At 40.8% G+C, this 17,328-nt stretch overlaps 1 protein-coding gene and 1 long non-coding RNA gene across 6 annotated transcripts in view; one reads left to right on the forward strand and one right to left on the reverse strand.

Moving 5' to 3' along the window:
• Positions 1-12,641, reverse strand: part of RESF1 (retroelement silencing factor 1) — a 30,916-nt gene extending 18,275 nt beyond the window's left edge. For 2 of the 5 annotated variants that reach the window (XM_059185697.1, XM_059185699.1), the window contains exons 1-4: positions 12,506-12,641; positions 10,890-10,983; positions 8,786-8,960; positions 1,629-1,805 (exon numbers count right to left, since the gene is read on the reverse strand). The gene's annotated coding sequence lies outside the window, so the exon portion shown is untranslated. Of the gene's footprint in view, positions 1-1,628; positions 1,806-5,329; positions 5,392-8,785; positions 8,961-10,889; positions 10,984-12,505 lie in introns of all 5 variants that reach the window. The other 3 variants (XM_059185694.1, XM_059185696.1, XM_059185698.1) reach the window with 2 other exon arrangements.
• A 682-nt stretch (positions 12,642-13,323) lies between these two features.
• Positions 13,324-16,633, forward strand: LOC131837955 (uncharacterized). The gene is made up of 2 exons (XR_009356388.1): positions 13,324-14,137; positions 15,267-16,633. It is a non-coding gene; the product is annotated as an uncharacterized LOC131837955 (long non-coding RNA).
• Positions 16,634-17,328: the final 695 nt, after the last annotated feature.

The raw sequence follows: 17,328 nt of genomic DNA on the forward strand, positions 1-17,328 counted from the left end.
TTTAATGCAAAGATTGTAGTTTAAATGAAAAATTGTCAACCTAGCAGCCTCCTTTATTGGTAATTTAGCCTTATTACAGAAATTTACAAAGCAAAAAATAATCTAAAAATCACAGCTTGGAGGAATAATCATAATATCTATCTTATACAGAAACACATAAGCACACATACCCATGAACAAAACTCTTATGAAAAGGAACTGTCATATTATGGTTTGCCATGGCCAGGCCTACTATAGGGTCAGATAAAATAGTAAGAAAGACTAGGACAAACTAAGCCACATCAAGAACTGTTTTATATACGGGGTGACTGTTAATTTATCAAACTGGAACATTACTGAAGTGAAAGACAATGCTATTAATAACCAAGATAATAGGCATAAAAAAAGACTGTCTTAGAGCAACACAAAAGATGCAAATCTAGACAATGTCTGGTGGGCTTCAATAAATGTCAAACTAATAAACATTATCTGTAAGTGCTGAACACCAAGTTAAAAAGAAGTCCCTATTTAAACTTCTGAATGGGGAAAAAGTTCCCACCCCTCCCTTCAGATCTATGTCAACCATAATTATCACATGATTTCATTTGCAAGCCTTTTAGTACTTCAAAAATATAGAAACTTCTTAAGAAATGAATACTTTTCTCCTATCTAAACAAACAAAAAAGCAAAAATAAACAACTATCCTGGTATTTTAAACTGGAACTCTCCCTTATTGCTTTTTAAGTTCCACTTCTAATGTGTTCCACACCAAAGTTTATTTGGAGTGTCCACTGATGTGGTTAAATTGAGGAAGGCCAGTATTTTTCATTGAAAAAACCAATCTGCATTAGAAAAAGCTACCGATACTTCTATATTATCAACAACACCACAAATACCAACACTTTTCAGGAATGCCAAAGTATCATATTTACTCAACCTATTCTACCTTTGGCTGTTTGTAACCTTAGTCATAGGAGAAAGTAGGCTATCAATCCTTGAATTAACAATTCTAAGTTTTGTGTTATTTATAATACAACTCTGTAAGTAACGGTTAACACGAGAATTTACCATATGTTAAGAACTGCATTGAATGCTTTAAAGATATGATGCCACACAGTAGTGTCACAGCTAGCACAAGTCCCACTATCACAGCTGTGAGGTCTCCACGCTGCCAGAGACAGAACGGAGACAAGACTACAATTTCATATGCAATTTATTACTTACACACCAGAAAAATCAGTATCAGTGTCCCTATTCCTGGAGGGTGATACCAACATGGCTAAGAACACAGGGTGCTGAGAAGCCAACTCAAGCATAATCATTTTATAGCCTGAAGCTATATCTCAAGGGTAAGGGAGGTGGTAAACTGTGCTCAATGGACACCAGGGCAGTAGAAAGAAAGAAAGAAACAAACAAACAAAAAAAACATCCTCATGGTCATTTTTTCCAAGGGTTCTTATCAACCTTTGTTCCAGCCTGCCAAGATATTCACACAGCGATTTGGCTTTGCCTATTCAGCCCATGAGAAGACAAAGGTAATCACAGTACCATGGTGAAGCTGCCCTCTCCCCCTACATCTCTACCTTCTCTACCTTTCACATGTCCAGCTACAAATTTTACTCAGAAGCACAGGACAGTTGGTCAAATACCTTAATTAACTGTGCTTTTCTCTTGGCTAACAATGGAAAAGACTGACTTGACCCTGATCCCTGGCAGGATGATCAGGTGTTTTGTGGAGGTCAGGCCTCCACACAGAGCCAAGTCAGCAAAGTACGTCCCAGGTATCATCATCGAGGTTCACCAATGACAGCCACATGGCTTTCTCCCTGGAAGAACAAGGGAAGAAGAAATAAACTGCTCTACTATTGCTGACTGATTAATGGGACAGCACAGGGTGTTGGGAATCACATACATCGCATCGTAACTGGCCAGTGGGAAGTTCAGAGCAATGCATTTGTCATTCCGGTTAGAAAGTTTATGCTACTTTACTGTGTCTCTAAAGCAGAGGTCAGAGACAAATTTTAGACTACCTTTTATAGTTGTACTATACCCTAGAGTGGGAATTAAAGATCCCAGAGCACACATGAGAAAGTCAGTTACCCTTCCTTGGAGTTCTGCCTAGCCAACTGTTCCAGGTAAGGAAGGAAAAAGGATTCATTAGAGGGTAGTGGTTTCAAGTATCTAGAAATCCCTGACAAGGGTCTCAAGTACATAAGTAGTTTGCCAGGCAAGTATAAGCTACCTAAGATGCAACATGCTGCTGGAGTACAAAGTGTATTTATTAAGAGTTTAAATATTGCTATTGTAATAGGCGTGAGCCAATTCTGTGGCTCTTGAGGTGGACAAACTCTTTGAACAAAACTAAATAGGAGCCATAAAAGCAGGCTGAATTGCCCCGAAGAAAAATCTGAAAACTTTCACAGTTATCTGTCATTATAAGCCACATTCTACCATCCACTTTGGTTGTCCCAGGTTTAGAGGGTCACAAGAACTTTGTTATAACAGAGGCATTTTATTGGCATGGAGTTAAGATCTAGACTTTAGAGAACTGAAGTTTGAGATTAATGATGCAAGGGGACCTGAAGTACCAGAAGAGCCTTGTGGGACACAATCTACTTTGTTAGCAGGGTCAGGCAGGGGATAACATATCTACTTAAAGCCAGAGCCTGTAACTCTAGTCCAGAAAATACATACAGGAGAACTTCGCTTTCACTGATCAGGAAATCAATGGAAATCAGGACTAGAAGGATAAGGTATAGAAGCCTTAACCCAAAGTACACCACTCCCAAGGACATTCACTCCCCAAATCAGCAGGGGCTGAGTTGGTAAGAGTCCTCAGATTACAATCTTCCACTGGCCAGCAGTATGTTGACTGAGGGTGGTAGGAAGCAATAGCCTGGGGTAAATTAGATTACAAGTTTCTGCCTACTTCCCCAACCCTGATCCCCTGGGTCTACTGTCTTCCTTCTTTCTCCAACTAGCACAGGGGACCTATGCAAGTTTTGCAGGTGAGATGGCATGACAATCACTCAATTGTGAACTGATCTATACTATGCTCTAAGCCGCCCTAGCTACAACACTTTGTCCAGTAACATGGTCACCTGGAAGGAAAATGTAAAAGCCAATAGAAGCTGTGGCAGTGATCCTTCAGCACTGTAATGAAGCACTGATCTAGTTCATACATCCAATAAACACCCTCAACTACTTCATCTAAAACAGTACATGGCAAAAAACTGAAGCAAAAGCAGATCTGATATAACCTACATAAACAAATACTCTTTGGGGTTCTAAAGAATTTCTAATGTACATAAATGCTTCTGGAGACCATCTGTCCCTGCCATCTGCAGCTGCAGAGATGGCATACGCATGCAGTCCTCGTGAAAGGAGAACCTGGAAACATGCATCTCGCCTCCATGAACTTTGCCTGTGCCTTCTCTCTCTTCTGTTGGTCATATATTGTATTTTGCTGTCATAAACTTCAGCCATGAGAATACAAAAATAGAGAAAACGAACAGAACCAAAACTTGGGTCTTTGAGAAGATCACCAAAATGGATAAACTTTTATCTGAACTGACCAAAAAGTCTCAAATTTCTAAAATCAGGAAATAGAGACATTACTATCAATACTTCACAGAACATAAAGAGAATACTACAAGCAACTGTATGCCAATGTATTTGATAATTTGGATAAAAATCATACATTGTGATTTACAGTTAAGAAATATGTATTTGATTTTTGTCCCCATTTCTGCCGGAGTTCCTAAAATCCTTAGGTTTTCCAAAGTGATGTGATGAAGGAAGGTGCCTTTTGTTATGTTAATATGGCAAATTTTCAGAATGCACCAAAAGAGGTGGGCTGTTGGCCAAGAGAACCAGCCCCCTGCTTAAGGGGTTGGAACTTTGGGTCCCACCCCTCCCACCTCCAGACAGGAAGAAGATGTGAGGCTGCAATCAATGGCCAATGTTTTTAATCAATCATGATTATGTAATGAAGCCTCTATAAAAAACCAAAAGACAGGATTCTGAGGGCTTCTACATTTGTGAACACATGAAGATTTGGGGAGAGTGGCATGCTCAGAGGAGACAGAAGTTCCATTCTCCTTCCCACATACCTCACCCTATGCATTTCTTCTATGACCACTGATTTGTATCCTTTAAAATCCTTTGCAATAAACCAGTAAGTAAAATGATTGAGTTCTGTGAGCCTCTCTAGCAAATTAATAGACTCCAGGGAAGAGTTTGTGGAAACCTGTGATCTACACAGCCAGCTAACTGGAAGTACAGGTAACAAATAATCTGGACTTGTGACCAGTATGGGAAATCCCAGGAGGGTCAGAGAAAAACCTACAATATGCAGCCTGTTGGTCAGAAGCACAAGGGACAACCTAGGCACTGGTATCTTTCATGGGGGTGAGGACAATCTTGTGGGACAGAACACTCAACCTATAGAAACTGATGCTACTTCCAGGTATATAGTATCAAAAATGTGTTGACTTGCGGAATACCCACATTGTATCTTTAGAGAACTGCTTGTTGTTGATGTGGGAGGAACCTTTCCCCGGAGAGCGGAATTGAGTGCACAATCCCAAAAGACCCCAAAAGACACACTGACCAAAACTGACTCCAGAAAATACAAGAAATCTAAACAGACCTATCAAGAGAATGAATTAGCAACCAGAAAATTACCTAAAAAGAAATGCTTAGTTCCAGACAGCTTTCTGGTGAATCATATAAAAAATTTAAATATTAGAAACCAATTCTATAAACTTTTTTTTTAAAAGATTTTATTTATTTATTTGACAGATAGAGATCACAAGTAGGCAGAGAGGCAGGCAGAGGCTAAACCACTGAGCCACCCAGGTGGCCCTCTATAAACTTTTCTAAAATGCAAAAGAGGAGGGAATACTTTCCAAGTTAATGCTATGAGGCTAATATTCCCTAACGGCAAAACCAGGAAAGAGATCACAATGAAATTGCAGACCAGTTTCTTATGAATACAGATGCAAAAACATCCCCACAAAGTACTAGCAACCAAATACAGTAGTATATAAAAATAATTATATGCCATAACCAAGTGGGACTTGTCCCTGAAATGCAAAATTGGTTCAACATTAAAAAAAAAAAAATCAACGTTATATAACCAATAAAATGAAGAACAAAAACCACACGATCATCTCAGCAGATGCAGAAGGATCTAATAGGGCAGAAATTAAATGCACGTTCAAATATAACACATGTCCATGATAAAAACACTCAAACTAGAAACAGAAGGGAATTTCTTTGATTTGATGAAAGGTATCTACAAAAAACCCGTAGCTGACTTCATAATGAACAAAGACTGAATGCTTACCCCCTAAGAGATCAGGAACAAAACAGAGATGTCTATTCTTGCTACTTCTGTTCAGTATTGTACTAGAGGGATAAGCAAAAAACCAAGGCAGTTATACAAAAAGAAAGAAAGGGATATCTGATTGTAAATGAAGAAGTAAAATTGCAGGGCACCTGGGTGGCTCAGTGGGTTAAGTCTCTGCCTTTGGCTCTGGTCATGGTCTCGGGAGTCCTGGGATCGAGTCCCGCTTTGAGCTCTCTGCTTGGCAGGGAGCCTGCTTCCTCCTCTATCTCTGCCTGCCTCTCTGTCTACTTGTGATCCCTGTCAAATAAATAAATAAAATCTTTAAAAAATAAATAAATTTAAAAAAACTATCTCTAATTGCAGATGACATCATATTGTATGTAGAAAACTATAAGGAATCCACTAAAAAACTAACGTAAGTAATAAACTAATTTAACTAGGATGCCTGGTACAAGCTCGATGCACAAAATTCAAATGTATTTCTTTTCTTTTCTTTTTTTTTTTTAAAGATTTGTTTATTTATTTATTTGACACAGAGAGAGAGAGAGATCACAAGCAGGCAGGGAGGCAGGCAGAGAGAGGAGGAAGCAGGCTCTCTGCAGAGCCAAGAGCCCGATGTGGGGCTCGATCCCAGGACGCTGGGATCATGACCTGAGCCAAAGGGGAGGCTTTAACCCATGAGCCACCCAGGCAGCCCCCAAATGTATTTCTAAACGAAACAACACTTACTCTTGTAAACAATCCATTACATCATTAAAAAGAACAAAATACACTTTGGAATAAATCTAACAAAAATGAAACATTTATACTCTGCAAAACATTGCTGCAAGAAATTAAAGACCCTGGGCACCGGGCTAGCTGGGTCAGTAGAGCATGAAACTCTTCATCTTGGAGAGGTTAAGTTTGAGCCTGATGTTGGGTGTGGAGTTTATTTAAAAAGAAAAGGAAAAAAAAAGTGTCATAATTCTTTTTTTTTTTTTAAAGATTTTACTTATTTGACAGAGGGAGACACAGTAAGAGAGGGAACACACAGGGGGAGGGGGAGAGGGAGAAGCAGGCTTCCCACCAAGCAGGGAGCCTTATGTGGGGCTCAATCCCAGGACCCTGGGGATCACGACCCAGGCCAAAGACAGATGCCCGACTACTGAGCCACCCAGGTACCCCAAGGTATCATAATTCTGAGGAAATAAATAAATAAATAAATAAAACCCTAGATAAAACAAACAAAATACTTGGGGCACTTGGCTGGCACAGCAGGAAGAGCATGCACCTCAATCACGAGTTTGAGCCCCATGTTCGGTGTAGAAATTACCAAAAAAATGTTTTATTAAAAAAAAGAAAAAAGAAATTAAAGACCTAAAAAAAAAAAAAAGGAAAACATCCCACATTCAATGAATTAAAGGATTTAATAATGTTAAGGTGGTAATACTCCCCAAACGCATCTACAGATTCAGTGCAAACCTTACCAAAATCCCAGATGTCTTTTCAGAAGTTGAGAACATGATCCTAAAATTTATTTTGAAAAGAGTAAATTTGGAGGATTTACACTACCCAATTTCATATTCTTTTTTTTTTTGAAGATTTTATTTATTTATTTATTTGACAGAGATAGTAAGTAGGCAGAGAGGCAGGCAGAAAGAGAGAGAGCGGGAAGCAGGCTCCCGGCTGAGCAGAGAGCCTGATGTGGGGCTCGGATTGCAGAACCCTAGGATCATGACCTGAGCTGAAGCTTGCAGAGGCTTAAACTACTGAGCCACCCAGGTGCCCCTTGCACTTCCCACTTCAAAACTACAATAATAAAACCATGTGCTACCTACCAAACAGGATAGACAATCATCAGTGGAACAGAATTCAGTAAAGAACTCTTACAACTCAACAATACAAAGACAACTCAAATTCTAAGTCAACAAAGATTCTGAACAATTTTTCCAAAGATCTAAGTAGATCATAAAAAGATGTTCAACATCATAAACCATCAATCAAAAACAGTGCCATACCACAAAAAGTGCTTGCCATGGATGTGGACACACTGGAACTCTTATGCATTGCTGTTGAGAACATAAATACTTCCACTACTATGAAGAACACTCTGGCAGTTTCTTTCTTTCTTTCTTTTTTTTTTTTTTTAAGATTTTATTTATTTATTTGACAGAGACACAAGCAGGGGGAGTGGGAGAGGGAGAAGCAGGCTTCCTGCTGAGCAGAGAGCCGATGTGGGACTTGTTCCCACGACCTGAGCCAAAGGCAGATGCTTAAAGACGGAACCACCCAGGCTCCCCACTCTGTTTCTCAAAAGATCAAATAGTTATCATATGATGGAGCAATTCTGCTCCTATGTGTATATCCAAGAGAATTAAAAATGTATGTCTACACAAACGCTTGCACGTGAATGCTCACAGCAGCATTTACAGTAGCCAAGTGTCTGTTACCTGATGAAAGGATAAACAAAATATGGCATACCCATACAATGGACTATTACTTGGCAATAAAAAGCAGTGAAGTACATACATGATTCAACATGGATAAACCTTGAAAACAACATGTGAGGTGAGAGAAAGTCACAAAAGATCATGTATTATTAATTCATGTATAAGAAATGTGCAGAACACACAAACCTAGACATAGAAACTAGATTAACAGTTGCCTGGGAATACTTGGGTTGGGGTGGGTTGGGGGTGAGGAGGGAGGGATTTGTGAAACAACATTCCAAAACAGTAAGTATTACTAACAGCCACTCCAAATAGAGTCAGAAGGATATTAAGGAAATAGGGCCAGTGCTTATCTTATTTCAATTTTTGGAACACCATGAACTTTTGACTTTTGTCAACTGGAACTAGACCACCTCCTGCAACACATCCTCTTACTATGGACTGAAACAGAGAGAATGTTAATGCCTATTAGCCAGTCAATCGTGTATTCTATTTAGTTTAAACTCTGGTACCACCAAGCATTATTTTTCCAAAATAAGTTATGTACCCTTCTGGTTTCTGCCTCTATAACCCGGCACTCCTCACTTGCTGGGAGGACACTTTGGATTTCAGTCAAATCTGTGTATCCCAGATTGCAGTCCAAAATATGCCTAAGAAACTCTTTCAGTTACTTTACAGCCTCATCATCATCTGAGTCGACACCATTAATGAGCATGGAAACTGTTTGAGGTGGTGTGTGTATGTGTGTGTGTGTGTGTGTGAAGAAACTGTTCTAAAATTGACTGCAGTAATGGTTGCAAACCATGTGAATACACCAAAAATCACTGTACTCTGTAAACGGACAAACTGAATTAATGAGTATGTATGAATTCTATCCCTGACTGTAAAGACTAAACACAGCATTTCCCTGTTAACAGCACAGACAGGCACATGACCCAATGAAAGCCAATGAAATTAATTATAGACTTCTGGTAAAACAATCATACACAAGGCATGTCCAAGACGAAGCTATTTGGATATTTACCTGGATATGCTGCAGCCACTCAATGAAGGGAGAATGAAGTCAATGCTGAAGATAGCAGAGCTCAAAGATAGGAGTGTCTCTAAAGCCTAAAAATTTTCTTTCCTTAGATTCACATGCTAGATCCAGCCGAAGATGGAGCTACTTGAACTTCTAATGATGTAATCCAATAAATTACCTTTTGGAATTAAAAAAAATAATTTGCTTATGATTTGTTTCTTAAAACCTAAGGTGCACAATATTTCATATAACATTTTGCACCTTTAAGCAGATTAAAGATTTTACTTACAAAGAAGTCTTGTAATACATCTCAAGAGAATCTTAGTGATTGTTATTAAATCTTTGCAGTCATTACTACTATGAGCAAATGTCTCACTTGAGACATTTACCTCAACATTGCCCTTCAATTTACAAGCACACTTAAGATCCCAAGAATACATACACTACAATGCTGCCTCCCAACAAAGCATTTAGAATTCCTCAAAGTCCGCAAGATTACTTCTTTCTTTACAAGGCTTATTATAAAGTAAATTTTAACTTGCATTTCTGGAGACAGAGTTGGTAAACTGTCGTTTCTTTATCTCAAACTGAAAGCTTTCCATGTCTGTTTCAGAGTATGCCTTACATGAGGGGGGGGTGCAAAAGGGTGGAGAAGGCCTCCATACACACACAGAAAAACTGGAAATTCACCTTTATAAATACCTTTTTAAAGATTTTATTATTTACTTGAGAGAGGGCACAGGCAGAGGAAGGAGGAAAAACAGAGGACTCCTCCCCCAGCCCAGCAAGACAGAGCAGAACATGGGGCTCAATCCCAGGACCCAAAGACTACGACCCTAGCAGAAGTCGGATGCTTAACTGACTGAGCCACCCATGCACTCCTATAAACACCTTTATAAAAAGCAACATCGGGGCGCCTGAGTGGCTCAGTGGGTTAAGGCGCTGCCTTCGGCTCAGGTCATGATCTCAGGGTCCTGGGATCAAGTCCCGCATCGGGCTCTCTGCTCAGCGGGGAGCCTGCTTCCTCCTCTCTCTCTCTCTCTCTCTGCCTACTTGTGATCTCTCTCTGTCAAATAAATAAATAAATAAATAAATAAAAAGCAACATCAATTCCCTAAACATTTGCACTCCTATTTGTGCCAGCCATGGATAATCTAACCGGGAAGAGATTCCTGTATATCACACAGTTAACATGTAAAAACAAGGCTTTCGGGCAAATCTGCCTAGATAAAGAATTTAATGAGGCATTCCTGATTTCAAATTAAGCCTGCAGGTAAACTAGAGCTGTGTCTGGTACTTTCCTACAAAAACTGGACCTACAGCATGGTCTATAATGAAGGGATTTAATCAACACAAAGCTGGTAAACGGACTTGGTAAAGTTGGTAAACTTAAGAGTTTACATTAGCAGACTGAATTCCCTATTAGACATAATGTTGTCTTGGACTATAAAATATCTTTCTTCTATCAAAACAATAGCTAAAATTTATTAACCACTTACCACTAATAGCTGACAGCTATTTCAAGTGTATTGTATGAGTAAAATCATGTAACCTATCCCAACAATGCTATGAGGCAGGTGCTGTCATCCCCATTTTACAGATGAGAAAACTAAGGCAAAAGGTTAAATAATTTTCCAAAGGTTGTATAGATAATAAATGGTAGAGCCAAGATTTGAAGCTCAGCAATCGACTGCAAGGCCATAGTCTTAATCACTACAGATTATTTCCTGACACAACTTGGGTGTTTACAGTATAGAAGCCTAAGAGATGATCTCTCCAGCTTTCTATCTCACAGAATGGTTCTCTCAGAGTTGCGCTCTGTGGTGCCTTAACTCCTTGCCAGAAATAATAAAACCAAATTTTAAAAATCAAGAAACAGAGCAATCTTAAGTAGACCTCTACCTGAGTAACCTGAACCAATCACCTCACCATAATCTACTCTTCCTTATCTTGAAAAGATTAACAACTGAATTCTGTGCTTTGTCAACCATACCATTTCTCCCCAAGTTTTGTCATCAAATCCATTGTGTCCTACCATTTAATGTTTAACCAATTTTATTCCCTAACAGATAAATTAAAAAAGGTTACTTGGAGGGAACATACTTACTTGTAAAGACAATCTTACTCTTGTATTATTGTGTATGTTCCCATTTCCCTCTGAAAATGTGTTCCCCCTTCACACAGTGTTTACTTCTTTGGTCCTAGGAAGAGCAAGAAACATTTAGTAATCAATAATAATTTAATATAAAATTTATATTTTTATGTATATGAAATTTACTTCCAAGTTACAATAAAAGTATATGTTAATCTGTTTACTTGATACAACACTGCTGTGCAAAACTCAGTTCCTTTAAGGTTGCACCAAAAACATACTAGGTTTACAAAAATTCTTGTGTGCAAAGTAACAGAAATAGAAACTAGGTGTGGCCTAAAATACCATTCACTGTTTAATTCAGAATTGATGTGCAGTCCTCCAGGTTTACTACTGTCCTACCATTCTAAAACAAAACTACTTTGTTTTTGCAATTTTCCTGAATAGTAAGAGAACAGTAAGAGAATCCGAATCTCTGCTATACAGGAGGAAAAATTAAAAAAAAAAAAAAAAAGTAAAACCTTAACATTCGTGCACGTTAACACTGAATATAAAACATACGGTTTACAGCCAACATTAAACAGAAAAATCCCCAAACAAGCCCTGTGACCCACCTATTCAAATGCACCCCAAACTGAATCACATCACCGGCTGTTCTCTTTGTTTTAAAAATAGGCCTTTTCAAAATGTTACAAATAGGGGCGCCTGGGTGGCTCAGTGGGTTAAGCCTCCGCCTTTGGCTCCAGTCACTGATCTCAGGGTCCTGGGATCGAGCCCCACATCCGGCTCTCTGCTCAGTTGGGAGCCTGCTTCCCCCTCTCTCCCTACTTGTGATCTCTGTCAAATACATAAAATCTTAAAAAAAAATTAAAGTGTTACAAATTAAATGTTTTCACTGAAACGATTCCCCTAAAGGGTGCTGCTGATGAACTCGGGACCAAGGACACTCGCTCAGGGCATTCGCATCCCTCGAGAATACCTAAAAGCGATATGCATTTGTGCATTTAAAAATGCCTCCAGGAACTAGCTACCGCTGAGAACGGAGAGCATATGCGGTACAGAGGCGTTCGCGGGCCACTAGGACACACGAGCCGAGCAATCCTGTTTCGGGAGGGTCAGCATAATGGAGGTGGAGAGGAAAGGAACGCTCGAGAAACAGTAAATGCAAAACACAATTTTTTTTCCCCCCACACCGACGACAGGAAATAATGAAAAACATAAGCTTTTTTCACACCCACTGCCTAAACATCCGCCTTGTAGTTCAACAAAATGAGTGCCGCTCTCGCCACCCGCGACCTCCACCACAAGGGGTAAGGCAATTTAAAGAAAACACCCAACGAGGCGCCGCCCTCCGGCTCGAGCTCGGCGTCCGCGGCTGGCCGCCGCCAGTCCCGCGCGGCCCTCCGGGCCACGAGCGGGGCGGACGGCTGGCCGCGGGAACCGCCGGGCCAAGGCCCGGAGCCGCCTGAGAGTCCGCGATCCCGCTACCCCGTCCCCTCCTCAGAACAAAAGCTCCCGCCGCCGCACGCCGGGCCCCAGCCCGCGGGCGCCTACACTTCCGGCGCCCAGCGCCCCACGGGGCGCCGGGGACGGCGAGCGAGCAGCCGCGGGCTACACGGCCCCACACTTACCGACCGGCGAACGACCTAGGGCGGGCAAGCAGGGAGGACGCTCTGGCCTCCCGGGCCCCTGAGTTTAAGTCAGCTCGGTCCGCCTCCAGGGGCGGGTCGAGCAGCGAGGTCCCGGCTCCCCGCACAGCTTGGCCCCGCCCCCGGCCGTGGGCGGTAGCGGTGAGGTCCGTGCCGCCCGGGTCCTAGCGCCACCCGTGTGAGCAAGGCAGTGGCCAGCCTGGCCTTCCAGTGTCTGGGCGGCGAGATTTGCAAAGGCACGTTCACGTGTCTGATGGAGAATCCCTCTCCATCAGTGGTTCTCTGCCTCTCACTTGCATCAGAACGGTCCAGAGAGCTTGTTACAAAGGGATTAAAGATTAAAGACCGCTACCTGGGAAACGGCTGCCAATTCAGTAGGGCTGAAAGTGTAGATTTCTAATAAGTTTTCAGGATAGGCTATTGCTGCTGGTCTCCGGACCAATGATACAGAGAATGGGGTCGGCAAGCTTTTTATAACACATGTGATAGAAACCGCACCAAGGGAAGCTGAGATTCCCGCCTCCCACCAGGCCACTGGAAATAGGGAGCGTGTCCATTAATGCAGAGGAAACTTCTCAAAGAAAATAGACCCTTTTTTCATATGAGGGCTTGTATAGGAAGACGTAAATAAGGGAATATGACTGAGGGTAAAGAATAACAAAGGGTAGTGGTGGTTTGTTCTTGCTTTTGGGAGGGCAGAGTATTCCTTTGCCCCCAAGGTTTGGATCTTAGCTCTGCCATTCACTAGACATACAACTCTGGGAAAATCACTTACCCTGTCTCTGCTCAGTTTTCCTGCCTCCAAAAGAAGAAGTAACAGGAATGCGGGTTTCTCCTGCAATCCAAAAGTAGAGATTTCCTATGAAAACTTTCCTAAGCCAAAATGGTGTAAAGTGAGGAAGCGATGACCATTAATTGATATGGAAACATTTTTGAACATCCCCAGACCCAAAAAATAACTCCTTCTAGGTTTTCCTTAGGACACATCATGCTAACTGTAGTGAGTACGAACCTTTAATAAATAAAGTGTAATAAATAAATGAATAAATAAATAAATAATATGTAGTAAGTGCAAATCCCTACTAAATGAAAAACAGGAACAAATTGCAAACTAACCACATAGCAAGTAAGCCTAGACCATATGCGTGTGGTGATAACAAACTAACCACATAGCAAATACCACATAGCAAGTAAGCCTAGACCAAATGCGTGTAGTGATAAGATTAGCGCGGAGTAACAAGTTGTAAATATTTTAACTCCTGCGAAATATCGTAGACCAAAACATGTTTACGACGTGTGTATGTTTTTGGTGTGTAAGCATAAGAAAAATAAGTGATGTAATGTGTTTATGAAGGAGACTTAGCACAGTATATAGAGGCATCGGGTTGGACTGAAGTGAAGCGAGTTCCCTGTCGGGAGAATGTCATCGCGGGTGCTACCGTGCTACCGACATCCCAACAGTTTCATTGCCAACCACTCGCTGGTTCTCAGTCTCAACTTCTGCGGTGACCTCTCTATCTAGATTGTGAGGCGACGTCTCCTTCTCCATGACAACATCAGCGGACCGTGACCGGGCCACGATAGTGGTGCGGACCTCCTCCCAATAAAGATCAAGTGAGTTATATTATATCCATCTCTCTATCTCTTCTTTACACGTTGCGACCTCCTGGCGGGACGCAGGGGTTTTGCTCGCGACACTAACAGATGCACAAAATAAATTGGGGTACAGCACAGATGCTCCCAGACATAATTAAAAGCTACAGCAGCTCAGTGCTGAGATACCCAGTGTCCTCCCCAAGGATGGAGTGTGGTGGTGGCCCTCTGGCTGCTGAGGGTCCATGCAGTAAAATAAATGTTGAATACTGTTTTCACTTACCACCTTTTTTTCCATGAAAGCAAAAATCCTCTTCAGATTTCTCAGGGTTAGTGAAAACAGGTACTAATGTTAGTGGCGTAAGTACCTTATGTACTAAGTACATTATGCCACTAAAAGCCAAGTGGCATAAGGAGAACTTTTGAAGAGTGAAAAGCAGGGCATACCTATATTTCCTTTATAGGATTGTTGAGATCATTACGTAAAGTAATATATCTTAGACTGTCTCCTGGTACATGGAGTGGTGCACTTGGCTCAGAAAAGGGATTTTCCAGAGCCTCCACCACACACATCGGCTATGAAATACCAACCCAAGGGAGAGGGAGTTTTATTGCCAGAAAGTCTGATGCAGACCCCACTCCTATACCACCTAAGGAAGGCTTAATGCCCATCAAGATTTAATGCCCAGGAAGCTACAACCCTATTTGGGATGAAGCTGCTGATCTCTCTTCCATGTATCCTTGCCTGTGTTTATGCTGACTTTCTCCTTTTGCCTTTGGATAAGTAAAGCTTGTCTGACTTCCAGGAAGCGTTTGGTCTTTCCAGAAATCCTAAAGCAAAACTAGCAGTCATCAATACAGTAGCCCTGAAGGATCCCTAGTGAGAAGACTTGCAAAGGGAAGCACAATCTCTAGGACTTGAAAGTATGTTTAATCCAGGGCTGGACTTTACATTGCCTTCTTTTTTAAAAGGCTTAAAAAAAGAGAGATTTTATTTATTTTTTTGAGAAAGAGTATGAGAGAGAGAGAGAGATCACAAGCAGGGAGGAGGGGTAGAAGTAGAAGCAGACTCTGAGATTATGACCTGAGCCAAGGTAGATACTTAACCAACTGAGCCACCCATGCACCCCTACATTGCCTTCTCTTTCAGGTACTTACAACACAGTGTGTCAAAGTATGTTGTATCCAGATGTTCAGCCTGAGGAAAGATATCCCTGTTGGAACACAACCTAGATCCTGGCCAATGTGACTGGTGTCCTGTGAAATCTTGTGAGAAAATACCAGGAGATGGAGGGCAAGAATCTTCCTGGGCCAACGCCTGCATTAAACGTGGGAGGATCCGTGGGGTGTTTTCCTGTCCTCTAGATAGATCTGATAATTATGCAGAATCCTTAACTCGCTCTTGTCATTTAAAGCTAAGAGATACTGTCATTTAAAGCTAAGAGATAATTGTTGTTCACTTGTCTCACTTGATTGCCTGCATGTAAATCACATTTCACATGTAGCCTACCCCCTGCACATAAATCTATATCCTGTTTATAATTGGATCTTGTGGAAGGTATAAAAGAAGAGACTGTAAGAAATAAAGATGCCTACTGATCATCAGTCAGTAGTCCCCCCATCATTTTGGCCCAGATCATCAGGATCCCCACCTCACAAAGGTGACAATCCCCAAAAGATTAGATTGCTCTATCCTATCTCTCCCATGATAAATTACACATGCTCTGCCTATGTTTCCTGACATTCGACATTCAAAAGCAAAAATTCAAAATTAATTTGACTATAGATACTATCTCAATCTTTGCATGACATCATTAGCATGTTTATAGTAAGAAATTATAGCAGTGTACAAAAGGTGACTATTATTCATTTAAGTTGCAAATTAGGTCATTGATTTCCTTTTTCTTTTCTTGAATGTCCTCTATATTCTGTTTCCCCTTTCTGTTAGTAATACTAAGCTGGGTACAGGGTCACATAACTGGGTCCCAAGCCTCTTGCAACTAAGTATTGCCATATTTCAGTTCTCAAAATGACATATGAGCAGAATTGTACCCAGCTTCGGCCTAAGGGAATGCTTTAACCCAAAGTTCCTCTATCATTCTCATTTGTTTAGATTGCAATGTAGAAAAGACCATAACCAAATTTCAACCTACAAAGGAAGATAATTCCTGAGGACAGGAATTCTTTTCCTTTCTGGGGCCATAAACTCTCTTTGGTAGCTTAGTAGAACCCATAGACTCCTACTTTGAAAAGTGTTTGGGAATGCTTAAAATAAAATACATAAGATTACAAAGGAAATTAATTCAGTATGAAAGTTCTGAAAATATTTTAAAAACTAGTTATGACCTAGTAATATGTGTTTCCTTATTAGGAAATAAGATCTAGTAGCAGATCCAATAAAAACTGATTTTTTTTTGAACCGATGGACTGAAATGATATTTCAAGATCATCTGCACTAACTCTGATAATCTGAAAATACCTGCGATATATATGATGACAAATATATTATTAATACTACTATGTTACTGTGGATTTTTTTTTTGCCAACATTCGTAATTGAAGATGTGAAAGAAGATTCAGAATGACCTATCTATTGCTAAAATAGTCACTCTAAATAGAGTTAGAAAGATATTAGGAAGTAAGGACTATGCACATCTCTTCTTTCAATTCTCAGAACACCATGAATTTTTAACTTTTGTCAGTTGCAACTGGACCATCTCCTGGGATACATCCTTCTACTTTGGACTGAAATAGAGATAACCTAATACCTGTTAGCTAAATAGCCAATCATGTATTAGATAGTTGAAAGTCTGCCAGCACCAATTATAATTCTTTATTTTTTTAAAGATTTTATTTATTTATTTGAGAGACAGAGATCACAAGTAGGCAAAGAGGCAGGCAGAGGAGGGGTGGGGAAGCAGGCTCCCCGCCAAGCTGAGAGCCTGATTTGAGGCTTAATCCCAGGACCCTGGGATCATGACCTGAGCCGAAGGCAGAGGCTTTAATCCACTGAGTCACCCAGGTGCCCCACCAATTATAATTCTTCCAAAACAAATTATGTTAACTGGTGTTTTTTGCCTTTATAGTCCTGGAATTCCCACTCATAATTTGCAAATTCCCAATTCAAGCATCCTTTGGATTAGGTGGACTCTGTGTTTTCCAGATTGCAATCCCTAAGACCCCAAATAAACACTTTGATTGCTTCACAGCCT

This window comes from Mustela lutreola, chromosome 8 (assembly GCF_030435805.1).
Source record: "Mustela lutreola isolate mMusLut2 chromosome 8, mMusLut2.pri, whole genome shotgun sequence".
Classification (NCBI taxonomy): Eukaryota; Metazoa; Chordata; class Mammalia; order Carnivora; family Mustelidae; genus Mustela; species Mustela lutreola.